The sequence below is a fragment of the Carcharodon carcharias genome, chromosome 33 (assembly GCF_017639515.1).
Source record: "Carcharodon carcharias isolate sCarCar2 chromosome 33, sCarCar2.pri, whole genome shotgun sequence".
NCBI classification, from domain to species: Eukaryota; Metazoa; Chordata; class Chondrichthyes; order Lamniformes; family Lamnidae; genus Carcharodon; species Carcharodon carcharias.
Genome location: NC_054499.1, coordinates 3209647 through 3224160, shown reverse-complemented (window position 1 = coordinate 3224160; position 14514 = coordinate 3209647). Strand labels below are relative to the sequence as shown.

Below are 14514 nucleotides of genomic sequence, written 5' to 3'. Positions count from 1 at the left end.
CAGTGTGTGCGATTCAGTGTGTGTAGGTCATTACATGTCAGTGTCTACGGTCAATGTGTGCTGGTCAATACATGTCAGTGTGTGTGAGTCAGTGAATGCTGATCAATACATGTCAGTGTGCGCGGGTCAGTGTGTGCTGGTCAATACATCACAGTGTGTGCTGGTCAGTGTGCACGGGTCAGTGTGTGCGATTCAGTGTGTGTAGGTCATTACATGTCAGTGTCTACGGTCTGTGTGTGCTGGTCAATACATTTCAGTGTGTGTGGGTCAGTGTGCGCGCATCAGTGTGTACTGGTCAATACATATCAGTGTGCATGGGTCAGTGTGCGCGGGTCAATGTGCGTGGTTCAATACATGTCAGTGCGGGTCAGTGTGCGTGAGTCAGTTTGTGCAGGTCAGTATGCGTGGGTCAATACATGGCAGTGTGTGCAAGTCAGTGTGCATGGGTCAGTGGTGCAGGTCAATGTGCACAGGTCAATACATGTCAGTCTGTGCTGGTCACTGTGCGCGGGTCAGTGTGTGCGAGTCAGTGTGTGCGAGTCAATATGGGTCAGTGTGTGTGGGTCAATATGGGTCAGTGTGTGGGTCAGTATGGGTCAGTGTGTACGGGTCAATATGGATCAGCTTGTGCTGGTCAATTGTGTAGGTCAATACGGGTCAGTGTGTGCGGGTCAATATGGATCAGTGTGTGTGGGTCAATATGGGTCAGTGTGTGTTGGTCAATATGGGTCAGTATGTGGATCAATATGGGTCAGTTTGTGCTGGTCAACTGTGTAGGTCAATATGGGTCAGTTTGTGCAGGTCAATATGGGTCTGTGTGTGTGGTTCAATATGGGTCAGTGTGTGCTGGTCATTGTGTGCTGGTCACTGCTGGTCACTGCATGCTGGTCACTGTGTGCTGGTCACTGTATTGGTCACTGTTGGTCACTGTGTGCTGGTCACTATGTGTTGGTCACTGTGCTGGTCACTGTGTGTTGGTCACTGTTGGTCACTGTGTGCTGGTCACTGTATGTCAGTCACTGTGTGCTGGTCCCTGTTTCTCACTGTTGTGTTTGTCACTATGTGGTGGTCACTGTGTTGGTCACTGTTGGTCACTGTGTTGGTCACTATGTGGTGGTCACTGTGTGTTGGTTACTGTTGGTCATTGTGTGTTGGTCACTGTGTGTTGGTCACTGTGTGCTGGTCACTCTGTTGGTCACTGTTGGTCACTGTGTGTTGGTCACTGTTGGTCACTGTGTGCTGGTCACTGCGTGCTGGTCACTGTGTGTTGGTCACTGCTGGTCACTGCATGCTGGTCACTGTGTGCTGGTCACTGTGTTGGTCACTGTTGGTCACTGTGTGCTGGTCACTATGTGTTGGTCACTGTGCTGGTCACTGTGTGCTGGTCACTGTGTGTTGGTCACTGTTGGTCACTGTGCGCTGGTCACTGTGTGCTGGTCACTGCGTGCTGGTCACTGTGTGTCGGTTACTGTTGGTCACTGTGTGCTGGTCACTGTGTGTTGGTCACTGTTGGTCACTGTGTGCTGGTCACTGTGTGCTGGTTACTGCATGCTGGTCACTGTTGGTCACTGTGCTGGTCATTGTGTACTGGTCACTGTTGGTCACTGTATGCTGGTCACTGTGTGTTGGTCACTGTTGGTCACTGTGTGCTGGTCACTGTGTGTTGGTCACTGAGTGCTGGTCACTGCGTGCTGGTCACTGTTGGTCACTGTGTGCTGGTCACTGTGTGTTGGTCACTGTTGGTCACTGTGTGCTGGTCACTGTGTGTTGGTCACTGTGTGCTGGTCACTGTGTTGGTCACTGTGTGCTGGTCACTATGTGTTGGTCACTGTGCTGGTCACTGTGCGCTGGTCACTGTGTGTTGGTCACTGTTGGTCACTGTGTGCTGGTCACTGTGTGTTGGTCACTGCTGGTCACTGCATGCTGGTCACTGTGTGCTGGTCACTGTGTTGGTCACTGTTGGTCACTGTGTGCTGGTCACTATGTGTTGGTCACTGTGCTGGTCACTGTGTGTTGGTCACTGTTGGTCACTGTGCTGGTCACTGTGCTGGTCACTGCATGCTTGTCACTGTGTGTCAGTTACTGTTGGTCACTGTGTGCTGGTCACTGTGTGCTGGTTACTGCGTGCTGGTCACTGTTGGTCACTGTTGGTCACTGTGCTGGTCACTGTGTGCTAGTCACTGTTGGTCACTGTGTGCTGGTCACTGTGTGCTGGTCACGGCATGCTGGTCACTGCGTGCTGGTCACTGTTGGTCACTGTGCTGGTCACTGTGTGTTGGTCACTGTGTGTCGGTTACTGTTGGTCACTGTGTGTTGGTCACTGTGTGTTGGTCACTGTTGGTCACTGTGTGCTGGTCACTGTGTGCTGGTCACTGTGTGTTGGTCACTGTTGGTCACTGTGTGCTGATCACTATGTGTTGGTCACTGTGCTGGTCACTGTGTGCTGGTCACTGTGTGTTGGTCACTGTTGGTCACTGTGTGCTGGTCACTTTGTGTTGGTCACTGTGTGCTGGTTACTGTGTGCTGGTCACTGTGTGTTGGTCACTGTTGGTCACTGTGTGCTGGTCACCATGTGTTGGTCACTGTCCTGGTCACTGTGTGCTGGTCACTGTGCTGGTCACTTTGTGTTGGTCACTGTGTGCTGGTTACTGCGTGCTGGTCACTGTTGGTCACTGTGCTGGTCACTGTGTGCTGGTCACTGTGTGTTGGTCACTGTTGGTCACTGTGTGCTGGTCACTGTGCTGGTCACTGCGTGCTGTTCACTTTGTGTTGGTCACTGTGCTGGTCACTGTGTGCTGGTCACTGTGTGTTGGTCACTGTTGGTCACTGTGTGCTGGTCACTGTGCTGGTCACTGCGTGCTGGTCACTTTGTGTTGGTCACTGTGTGCTGGTTACTGCGTGCTGGTCACTGTTGGTCACTGTGCTGGTCACTGTGTGCTGGTCACTGTGTGTTGGTCACTGTTGGTCACTGTGTGCTGGTCACTGTGTTGGTCACTGTGCTGGTTACTGTGTGCTGGTCTCTGTTGGTCACTGTGTTTTGGTCACTGTGTTGGTCACTGTGTATTGGTCATTGTGTGCTGGTCACTGTTGGTCACTGTGTTGGTCACTGTGCTGGTCATTGTGTCCTGGTCACTGTTGGTCACTGTGTGCTGGTCAATGTGTGCTGGTCACTGTTGGTCACTGAGTGTTGGCCACCGTTTTCTGGTCACTGTGTATTGGTCACTGTGTTTTGGTTACTGTGTGCTGGTCACTGCGTGCAGGCCACTGTGTGTTGGTCACTGTTGGTCACTGTGTGTTGGTCACTGTTGGTCACTGTGTGCTGGTCACTGCGTGCTGGTCACTGTGTGTTGGTCACTGTTGGTCACTGTGTGCTGGTCACTGCGTGCTGGTCACTGTGTGTTGGTCACTGTTGGTCACTGTGTGCTGGTCAACTGTGTGCTGGTCACTGTGTGTTGGTCACTGTTGGTCACTGTGTGCTGGTCACTGCATGCTGGTCACTGTGTGTTGGTCACTGTTGGTCACTGTGTGCTGGTCACTGCGTGCTGGTCACTGTGTGTTGGTCACTGTTGGTCACTGTGTGCTGGTCAACTGTGTGCTGGTCACTGTGTGTTGGTCACTGTTGGTCACTGTGTGCTGGTCACTGCGTGCTGGTCACTGTGTGTTGGTCACTGTTGGTCACTGTGTGCTGGTCACTGTGTGCTGGTCACTGTGTGTTGGTCACTGTTTGTTGGTCACTGTGTGCTGGTCACTGTGTGCTGGTCACTGTGTGTTGGTCACTGTGTTGGTCACTGTGCTGGTTACTGTGTGCTGGTCACTGTTGGTCACTGTGTTTTGGTCACTGTGTTGGTCACTGTGTATTGGTCATTGTGTGCTGGTCACTGTTGGTCACTGTGTTGGTCACTGTGCTGGTCATTGTGTCCTGGTCACTGTTGGTCACTGTGTGCTGGTCACTGTGCTGATCACTGTTGGTCACTGAGTGTTGGCCACCGTGTTCTGGTCACCGTGTTCTGGTCACTGCGTGTCGGTCACTGTGTTTTGGTCACTGTGTCCTGGCCACTGTTGGTCACTGTGTGTTGGTTACTGTGTGCTGGTCGCTTGGTCACTGTGTGTTGGTCAATGTGTGCTGGTCACTGTTGACCACTGTGTTGGGCACTGTGTTGGTTACTACGTGCTGGTCACTTGGCCACTGTCTGTTAGTGACTGTGCTGGTCACTTGGTCACTGTGTGCTGGCCACTGTTGGTCACTGTGTGTTGGCTACTGTGTACTGGCCACTTGGTAACTGTGTGTTGGTCACTGTGTGAGGTCACTTTTGATCAGTGTTGGCCACTGCTTGTCACTGTGTGCTGGTCAGTGTGTTGGTCAGTGTGTGTTGGCCCCTGTGATGGTCACTGTTGGCCACTGTTCTGGTCAGTTGTGTGGGTTACTGTGTTGGTCACTGTGTGCAGGTGACTATGGGTCAATGTGTTTGGGTCAATATGGGTCAGTGTGTGCTGGTCACTGTGTTGGCCATTGTGCTGGTCACTGCTAGTCAATGTTTGTGGGTCAGTGTGTGCCGGTCAGTATGCTGGTCAATACAGTTCAGTATATTTGGGTCAATATGGGTCAGTGTGTGTGGGTCAATATGGGTCAGTGTGTGTGGGTCATTGTGTTTGGGTCACTGAGCTGGTCAGTGTGTGCGGGTCAATACAGGTGAGTGAGCGTGGATCATTGTGCGTGGCTCACTGTGCATGCGTACATTTGCAGGTCAGCGTGGTGTGTCACTGTGTGTGTGTCACTGTGTGTGTGTCACTGTGTATGTCACTGTGTGTGTGTCACTGTGTGTGTCACTGTGTGTGTGTCACTGTGTGTGTGTCACTGTGTGTGTGTCACTGTGTGTGTCACTGTGTGTGTGTCTCTGTGTGTGTGTCACTGTGTGTGTGTCACTGTGTGTGTCACTGTGTTGGTCATGTGTGCTGGTCACAGTGTTGGTCGTTGTGTGCAGGTCACTGTGTGCTGGTCACTGTGCTGGTCAATAAGGGTCAATGTGTGCAGGTCAGTGTGTGCTGGTCACTGCTGGTCACTGTGCAAGTCAATAAGGGTCAGTGTGTGTGTGGGTCAGTATGGGTGAGTGAGCGTGGGTCAGTGTGTGTGGGTCAGTATGGGTGAGTGAGCGTGGGTCAGTGTGTGTGGGTCAGTGTGTGTGGGTCAGTGTGTGTGGGTGAGTGTGTATGGGTCAGTGTGTGTGGGTCAGTGTGTGTGGGTCAGTATGGGTGAGTGAGCGTGGGTCAGTGTGTGTGGGTCAGTGTTTGCGGGTCAGTGTGTGTGGGTCAGTGTGTGTGGGTCAGTATGGGTGAGTGTGTGTGGGTCAGTGTGTGCGGGTCAGTTTGTGTGGGTCAGTGTGTGTGGGTCAGTATGGGTCAGTGTGTGTGGGTCAGTGTGTGTGGGTCAGTATGTGTGGGTCAGTGTGTGTGGGTCAGTGTGTGTGGGTCAGTGTGTGTGGGTGAGTGAGCGTGGGTCAGTGTGTGTGGGTCAGTGTGTGTGGGTCAGTATGGGTGAGTGTGTGTGGGTCAGTGTATGTGGGTCAGTGTGTGTGGGTCAGTGTGTGTGGGTGAGTGTGTGTGGGTCAGTGTGTGTGGGTGAGTGTGTGTGGGTCAGTGTGTGTGGGTCAGTATGGGTCAGTGTGTGTGGGTCAGTGTGTGTGGGTCAGTGTGTGTGGGTCAGTATGTGTGGGTCAGTGTGTGTGGGTGAGTGAGCGTGGGTCAGTGTGTGTGGGTCAGTATGGGTGAGTGAGCGTGGGTCAGTGTGTGTGGGTCAGTATGTGTGGGTCAGTGTGTGTGGGTCAGTGTGTGCGGGTCAGTGTGTGTGGGTCAGTGTGTGTGGGTGAGTGTGTGTGGGTCAGTGTGTGTGGGTCAGTATGTGTGGGTCAGTGTGTGTGGGTGAGTGAGCGTGGGTCAGTGTGTGTGGGTCAGTATGGGTCAGTGTGTGTGGGTCAGTGTGTGTGGGTCAGTGTGTGTGGGTGAGTGAGCGTGGGTCAGTGTGTGTGGGTCAGTATGGGTGAGTGTGTGTGGGTCAGTGTATGTGGGTCAGTGTGTGTGGGTCAGTGTGTGTGGGTGAGTGTGTGTGGGTCAGTGTGTGTGGGTGAGTGTGTGTGGGTCAGTGTGTGTGGGTCAGTATGGGTCAGTGTGTGTGGGTCAGTGTGTGTGGGTCAGTGTGTGTGGGTCAGTATGTGTGGGTCAGTGTGTGTGGGTGAGTGAGCGTGGGTCAGTGTGTGTGGGTCAGTATGGGTGAGTGAGCGTGGGTCAGTGTGTGTGGGTCAGTATGTGTGGGTCAGTGTGTGTGGGTCAGTGTGTGCGGGTCAGTGTGTGTGGGTCAGTGTGTGTGGGTGAGTGTGTGTGGGTCAGTGTGTGTGGGTCAGTATGTGTGGGTCAGTGTGTGTGGGTGAGTGAGCGTGGGTCAGTGTGTGTGGGTCAGTATGGGTCAGTGTGTGTGGGTCAGTGTGTGTGGGTCAGTGTGTGTGGGTGAGTGAGCGTGGGTCAGTGTGTGTGGGTCAGTATGGGTGAGTGTGTGTGGGTCAGTGTGTGTGGGTCAGTGTGTGTGAGTCAGTGTGTGTGGGTCAGTGTGTGTGGGTGAGTGAGCGTGGGTCAGTGTGTGTGGGTCAGTGTGTGTGGGTCAGTATGGGTGAGTGAGCGTGGGTCAGTGTGTGTGGGTCAGTGTGTGTGGGTGAGTGAGCGTGGGTCAGTGTGTGTGGGTCAGTATGGGTGAGTGTGTGTGGGTCAGTGTGTGTGGGTCAGTGTGTGTGAGTCAGTGTGTGTGGGTCAGTGTGTGTGGGTCAGTATGGGTGAGTGAGCGTGGGTCAGTGTGTGTGGGTCAGTGTGTGTGGGTCAGTGTGTGTGGGTGAGTGAGCGTGGGTCAGTGTGTGTGGGTCAGTGTGTGTGGGTCAGTGTGTGTGGGTCAGTGTGCGTGAGTGAGCGTGGGTCACTGCGTGTGGATGAGTGTGCGGGTGTAAGTGTGTGCGTCAGCATGTGTTAGCGTGCGGGTCAGCCAGTGCAGGTCACTGTGCTGGTCAGTATGTGCAGGTCAGTATGGATGAGTGTGCACGGGTCAGTGTGCACGGGTAAATGTGCAAGGGTCAGTATGCAGGCAACTACGTGCAGGTCAGTATGCTGGTCAATATGGTTCATTGTGTGCGAGTTGGAAGTGTTGAGAGTTTTACACTGCCACCTGAACGAGCATGCAGTGTTTAGGGACAGGGAGCGTTAGGATGTTAATGTTTGGCAGCAGGGGGAGGCCATTTGGCCCCTCTAGCCTGCTGTGCAATTCAATAGGATCACGGCTAATCTTACCCAATATCACTTGATTCTCTTAGCGTCCAAAAATATCTCAATCTCAGTCGAACATACTCAACAACGGAGCTTCTACAGCGCTTTGGGGTAGAGAAATCCAAAGGTTCAAATTTGTTTAAGTGAAGAAATTTCTCCTGATCTGATTGCTAGATTTATCCTGGGGCTGTGACGCTGTGTTGTGGACTCCCCACCCAGGGAAACAGGCGCTCCCCATCAAAGTGTTTTGGCTCCATGGGTGCCATCTGTAATGCAAACCCTGGGACCAGAGGGAGAATTTGGCACGTGATTGATGATGCCACAGGCAACAGTCCTGACCTTTCCTTGGGAATAATGGAGCCTCTGTCATCTTGGCGAAAGCTGTGGCAATTTGGCCACTTTTGAAAGTGCCCGCGACAGTGGATTGTCTGAGTGTCAATCAGTGTAGCTCATGGCTAGGGGGCGATGCAAGCTGACCGGCGGTGAACAGCCTTCCACAGTGAGACACACAACATTCACTGTCGGAGAGTCAGTACTGAGGGAGTGCCACATTGTCAGAGGGTCAGTCCTGAGGGAGTGCTGCACTGTCAGAGGGTCAGTACTGAGGAAGTGCTGCACTGTCAGAGGGTCAGTCCTGAGGGAGTGCCGCACTGTCGGAGGGTCAGTACTGATCGAGTGCCGCACTGTCAGAGGGTCAGTGCTGAGGGAGCGCCGTACTGTCGGAGGGTCAGTACTGAGGGAATGCCGTACTGTCGGAGGGTCAGTACTGAGGGAGTGCCGCACTGTCGGAGGGTCAGTATTGGGGGAGTGCCGCACTGTCAGAGGGTCAGTATTAAGGGAGTGCTGCACTGTCGGAGGGTCAGTATTGAGGGAATGCCGCACTGTCGGGGGGTCAGTATTGAGGGAGTGCCGCACTGTCGGAGGGTCGGTATTGAGGGAGTGCCGCACTGTCAGAGGGTCAGTACTGAGGGAGTGCCGCACTGTCGGAGGGTCAGTGCTGAGAGAGCGCCGTACTGTCAGAGGGTCAGTACTGAGGGAATGCCGTACTGTCGGAGGGTCAGTACTGAGGGAGTGCTGCACTGTCGGAGGGTCAGTACTGAGGGAGAGCCATACTGTCAGAGGGTTAGTACTGAGGGAGTGCTGCACTGTCGGAGGGTCAATATTGAGGGAGTGACGTACTGTTGGAGGGTCAGTACTGAGGGCGTGCTGCACTGTCAGAGAGTCAGTACTGAGGGAGTGCCGTACTGTCAGAGGGTCAGTACTGAGGGAGTGCCGCACTGTCAGAGGGTCAGTACTGAGGGCGTGCTGCACTGTCAGAGAGTCAGTACTGAGGGTGTGCCGTACTGTCAGAGGGTCAGTACTGAGGGAGTGCCGCACTGTCAGAGGGTCAGTACTGAGGGAGTGCTGCACTGTCAGAGAGTCAGTACTGAGAGAGCACTGCACTGTCAGAGAGTCAGTACTGAGGGAGTGCCGCACTGTCGGAGGGTCAGTATAGGGGGAGTGCCGCACTGTCGGAGGGTCAGTATTAAGGGAGTGCTGCACTGTCGGAGGGACAGTATTGAGGGAGTGCCGCACTGTAGGAGGGTCAGTGTTGAGGGAGTGCCGCACTGTCAGAGGGTCAGTACTGAGGGAGTGCCGCACTGTCGGTGGGTTAGTATTGAGGGAGTGCCGCACTGTCGGAGGGTCAGTATTGAGGGAGTGCCGCACTGTCGGAAGGTCAGTATTGAGGGAGTGCCGCACTGTAGGAGGGTCAGTACTGAGGGAGTGCCGCACTGTCAGAGGGTTAGTATTGAGGGAGTGCCGCACTGTCAGAGTGTCAGTACTGAGGGAGTGCTGTACTGTTGGAGGGTCAGTAATTAGGGAGTGCTGGACTGTCGGAGGGTCAGCATTGAGGGAGCGCTGGACTGTCGGAGGGTCTGTACTGAGGGAGTGCTGCACTGTCGGAGGGTCAATACTGAGGGAGCACTGTACTGTCAGAGGGTCAGTACTGAGGGAGTGCTGCACCTTTGGAGGGTCAGTACTGAAGGAGTGCCATACTGTCGAAGGGTAATTATTGAGGGAGAGCTGTATTGTCGGAGGGTCAGTACTGAGTGAGCGCTACACTGTCAGAGGGTCAGTACTGAGGGTTTGCCGCACTGTCAGAGCGTCAGTACTGAGGGCGTGCCGCACTGTCAGAGGGTCAGTACTGAGGGAGTGCTGCATTGTTGGAGGGTCAGTACTGAGGGAGTGCTGCACTGTCAGAGGGTCAGTACTGAGGGAGCGCCGCACTGTCGGAGGGTCAGTATTTAGGGCACACTGTACTGTCGGAGAGTCAGTACTGAGGGAGTGCCGTACTGTTGGAGGGTCAGTATTGAGGGAGTGCCACACTGTCGGAGGGTCAGTATTGAGGGAGTGCCGCACTGTCGGACGGTCAGTATTGAGGGAGTGCGGCACTGTCGGAGGGTCACTACTGAGGGAGCACTGTACTGTCGGAGGGTCAGTACTGAGGGAGTGCCATACTGTCGGAGGGTCAGTATTTAGGGAGTGCCGTACTGTCGGACGGTCAGTACTGAGGGAGTGCCGTACTGTCGGAGGGTCAGTACTGAGGGAGTGCCACACTGTCAGAGGGTCAGTACTGAGGTAGAGCTGTACTGTCGGAGGGTCAATACTGAGGGAGCACTGCACTGTCAGAGGGTCAATATTGAGGGAGTGCCGCACTGTCGGAGGGTCAGTATTCAGGGAGTGCCACACTGTCAGAGGATCAGTACTGAGGGAGCGACGTACTGTCGGAGGGTCAGTATTTAGGGAGCACTGTACTGTCGGAGAGTCAGTACTGAGGGAGTGCCGTACTGTCGGAGGGTCAGTATTGAGGGAGTGCCACACTGTCGGAGGGTCAGTATTGAGGGAGTGCCGCACTGTCGGGGGGTCAGTATTGAGGGAGTGTCATACTGTCGGAGGGTCAGTATTTAGGCAATGCTGGACTGTCAGAGGGTCAGTACTGAGGGAGCGCCGTACTGTCGGAGGGTCAGTATTTAGGGAGCACTGTACTGTCGGAGAGTCAGTACTGACGGAGTGCCGTACTGTTGGAGGGTCAGTATTGAGGGAGTGCCACACTGTCGGAGGGTCAGTATTGAGGGAGTGCCGCACTGTCGGAGGGTCAGTACTGAGGGAGTGCTGCACTGTCGGAGGGTCAGTACTGAGGGAGTGCTGCACTGTCGGAGGGTCAGTAATGAGGGAGCGCCGTACTGTCGGAGGGTCGGTACTGAGTGAGTGCCACACTGTCAGCGGGTCAGTACTGAGGGAGCGCCGTACTGTCGGAGGGTCAGTACTGAGTGAGTGCCACACTGTCAGAGGGTCAGTACTGAGGGAGTGCTGCACTGTCGGAGGGTCACTACTGAGGGAGTGCCGTACTGTCGGAGGGTCAGTACTTAGTGAGCGCTGGACTTTCAGAGGGTCAATACTGAGGGAGCACCGCACTGTCAGAGGGTCAGTATGAGGGAGTGCTGCACTGTCGGAGGGTCAATACTGAGGGAGCACTGCACTGTCAGAGGGTCAATATTGAGGGAGTGCCGCACTGTCGGAGGGTCAGTATTCAGGGAGTGCCACACTGTCAGAGGATCAGTACTGAGGGAGCGACGTACTGTCGGAGGGTCAGTATTTAGGGAGCACTGTACTGTCGGAGAGTCAGTACTGAGGGAGTGCCGTACTGTCGGAGGGTCAGTATTGAGGGAGTGCCACACTGTCGGAGGGTCAGTATTGAGGGAGTGCCGCACTGTCGGGGGGTCAGTATTGAGGGAGTGCCATACTGTCGGAGGGTCAGTATTTAGGCAATGCTGGACTGTCAGAGGGTCAGTACTGAGGGAGCGCCGTACTGTCGGAGGGTCAGTATTTAGGGAGCACTGTACTGTCGGAGAGTCAGTACTGACGGAGTGCCGTACTGTTGGAGGGTCAGTATTGAGGGAGTGCCACACTGTCGGAGGGTCAGTATTGAGGGAGTGCCGCACTGTCGGAGGGTCAGTACTGAGGGAGTGCTGCACTGTCGGAGGGTCAGTACTGAGGGAGTGCTGCACTGTCGGAGGGTCAGTAATGAGGGAGCGCCGTACTGTCGGAGGGTCGGTACTGAGTGAGTGCCACACTGTCAGAGGGTCAGTACTGAGGGAGCGCCGTACTGTCGGAGGGTCAGTACTGAGTGAGTGCCACACTGTCAGAGGGTCAGTACTGAGGGAGTGCTGCACTGTCGGAGGGTCACTACTGAGGGAGTGCCGTACTGTCGGAGGGTCAGTACTTAGTGAGCGCTGGACTTTCAGAGGGTCAATACTGAGGGAGCACCGCACTGTCAGAGGGTCAGTATGAGGGAGTGCTGCACTGTCGGAGGGTCAGTATTGAGGGAGTGCTGCACTGTCAGAGGGTCAGTACTGAGGGAGTGCTGTACTGTTGGAGGGTCAGTAATTAGGGAGTGCTGGACTGTCGGAGGGTCAGTATTGAGGGAGCGCTGGACTGTCGGAGGGTCTGTACTGAGGGAGTGCTGCACTGTCGGAGGGTCAATATTGAGGGAGCACTGTACTGTCAGAGGGTCAGTACTGAAGGAGTGCCACACTGTCTGAGGGTCAGTACTGAGGGAGTGCTGCACTGTCAGAGGGTCAGTACTGAGGGAGTGCTGCACTGTCGGAGGGTCAGTACTGAGGGAGCGCCGTACTGTCGGAGGGTCGGTACTGAGTGAGTGCCACACTGTCAGAGGGTCAGTACTGAGGGAGCGCCGTACTGTCGGAGGGTCAGTACTGAGTGAGTGCCACACTGTCAGAGGGTCAGTACTGAGGGAGTGCCGCACTGTCGGAGGGTCAGTACTGAGGGAGTGCCACACTGTCAGAGGGTCAGTACTGAGGGAATGCCACACTGTCAGAGGGTCCGTACTGAAGGAGTGCTGCACTGTCGGAGCATCAGTACTGAGGGAGTGCCACACTGTCAGAGGGTCAGTACTGAGGGAGTGCTGCACTGTCGGAGGGTCAGTACTGAGGGAGTGCTGCACTGTCGGAGGGTCAGTACTGAGGGAGTGTCACACTGTCAGAGGGTCAGTACTGAGGGAGTGCTGCACTGTCAGAGGGTCAGTACTGAGGTAGCGCTGTACTGTCGGAGGGTCAATACTGAGGGAGCACTGTACTGTCTGAGTTTCAGTACTGAGGGAGTGCCGCACTGTCGGAGGGTCAGTATTTAGGGAGTGCTGGACTGTCTGAGGGTCAGTACTGAGGCAGTGCTGCACTGTCGGCGGGTCAATACCGAGGCAATGCTGCACTGTCAGAGGGTCAGTATTGAGGGAGTGCCGTACTGTCGGAGGGTCAGTATTGAGGGAGCGCTGGACTGTTGAATGGTCAGTACTGAGGGAGTGCTGTACTGTCGGAGGGTCAATACTAAGGGAGTGCTGTACTGTCAGAGGGTCAGTACTGAGGGAGTGCTGCACTGTCGGAGGGTCAGTACCGAGGGAGTGCTGCACTGTCGGAGGGTCACTACTGAGGGAGTGCCGTACTGTCGGAGGGTCAGTACTTATGGAGCGCTGGACTTTCAGAGGGTCAATACTGAGGGAGCACCGCACTGTCAGAGGGTCAGTACTGAGGGAGTGCTGCACTGTCGGAGGGTCAGTATTGAGGGAGTGCTGCACTGTCAGAGGGTCAGTACTGAGGGAGTGCTGTACTGTTGGAGGGTCAGTAATTAGGGAGTGCTGGACTGTCGGAGGGTCAGTATTGAGGGAGCGCTGGACTGTCGGAGGGTCTGTACTGAGGGAGTGCTGCACTGTCGGAGGGTCAATACTGAGGGAGCACTGTACTGTCAGAGGGTCAGTACTGAGGGAGTGCTGCACCTTTGGAGGGTCAGTACGGAAGGAGTGCCATACTGTCGAAGGGTAATTATTGAGGGAGAGCTGTATTGTCGAAGGGTCAGTACTGAGTGAGCTCTACACTGTCAGAGGGTCAGTACTGAGGGTTTGCTGCACTGTCAGAGGGTCAGTACTGAGGGCATGCCGCACTGTCAGAGGGTCAGTACTGAGGGAGTGCTGCACTGTCAAAGGGTCAGTACTGAGGGCGTGCTGCACTGTCGAAGGGTCAGTACTGAGGGAGTGCTGCACTGTCGAAGGGTCAGTACTGAGGGAATGCCGCACTGTCGGACGGTTAGTACTGAGGGAGTGCCGCACTGTCAGATGGTCCGTACTGAGGGAGTGCTGCACTGTGGACGGTCAGTACTGAGGGAGTGCCGCACTGTCGGACGGTCAGTACTGAGGGAGTGCCGCATTGTCAGAGGGTCAGTACTGAGGGAGTGCTGCAATTTCAGATGGTCAGTACTGAGGGAGTGCTGCACTGTCAGAGGGTCAGTACTGAGGGAGTGCCGCACTGTCAGAGGGTCAGTACTGAGGGAGTGCCGCACTGTCAGAGGGTCAGTACTGAGGGGGTGCTGCACTGTCGAAGGGTCAGTACTGAAGGAGTGCTGCACTGTCAAAGGGTCAGTACTGAATAAGTGCCACAGTGTCGGAGGTCAGTACTGAGGGAGTGCTGCACTGTCGGAGGATCTATACTGAGGGAGTGCCGCACTGTTGGAGAGTCAGTACTGAATGAGTGCTACAATGTTGGAGGCACTGTCTTTTGGATGAGATTTTAAACTGAGGTCCCATTCGTCCTGTCAGGAGGATGTAAAGATGCTTTGGCATTAGTTGAAGGAAGAGCCGGGGGGGAGGCGGTGACCTCTGCAGTGTCCTGGGGCCAACATTTATCCCTCAATCAACATCACTGAAACTGATTATCTGGCCAATGTCGCGTTGCTGCTTGTGGGATCTTGCTGTGCGCAAAATTGGCGGCACGTAGCATTTCCTACATTGCAACGGCGAGCGCCCGTCAATAAATAGTTCATTGGCTGTGAAACACTTCGGAACGTCCTGAGGTCGTGAAAGGCGCTAGAGAAATGCAAGTCCTTTATGGCCACGGGTTGATGAATCGAGGTGGGACATGCGTGAACCCAGACACCTCAGCAGAGTCCCTGCACTACGGGCGTGTGGAGCTCTCTCTCCTTGCACCAGCTCTTTGCTGGGGATTTAACGTGCCAGGCCAGTTAACTGTCGGCCCAGTACAGCGATAGGAAAAGGAGAGGGGAGCAGCTTGCCAGCAATGGCGGGCTGAAGGAAACAGGGGAGGGGTAAGAGAACGCGCTGGAGGAGAGCAGAATTCCAGCATCTGTCTCCCTGTGGACACGGAGTGA

The 14514-nt window shown here is 54.9% G+C and overlaps 1 protein-coding gene across 1 annotated transcript in view; it reads left to right on the top strand.

The window, feature by feature from the left end:
• Positions 1–14514, top strand: part of LOC121272206 (disks large homolog 4-like) — a 447756-nt gene that overhangs the window by 356433 nt on the left and 76809 nt on the right. The gene's annotated exons all lie outside the window — the stretch shown is intronic.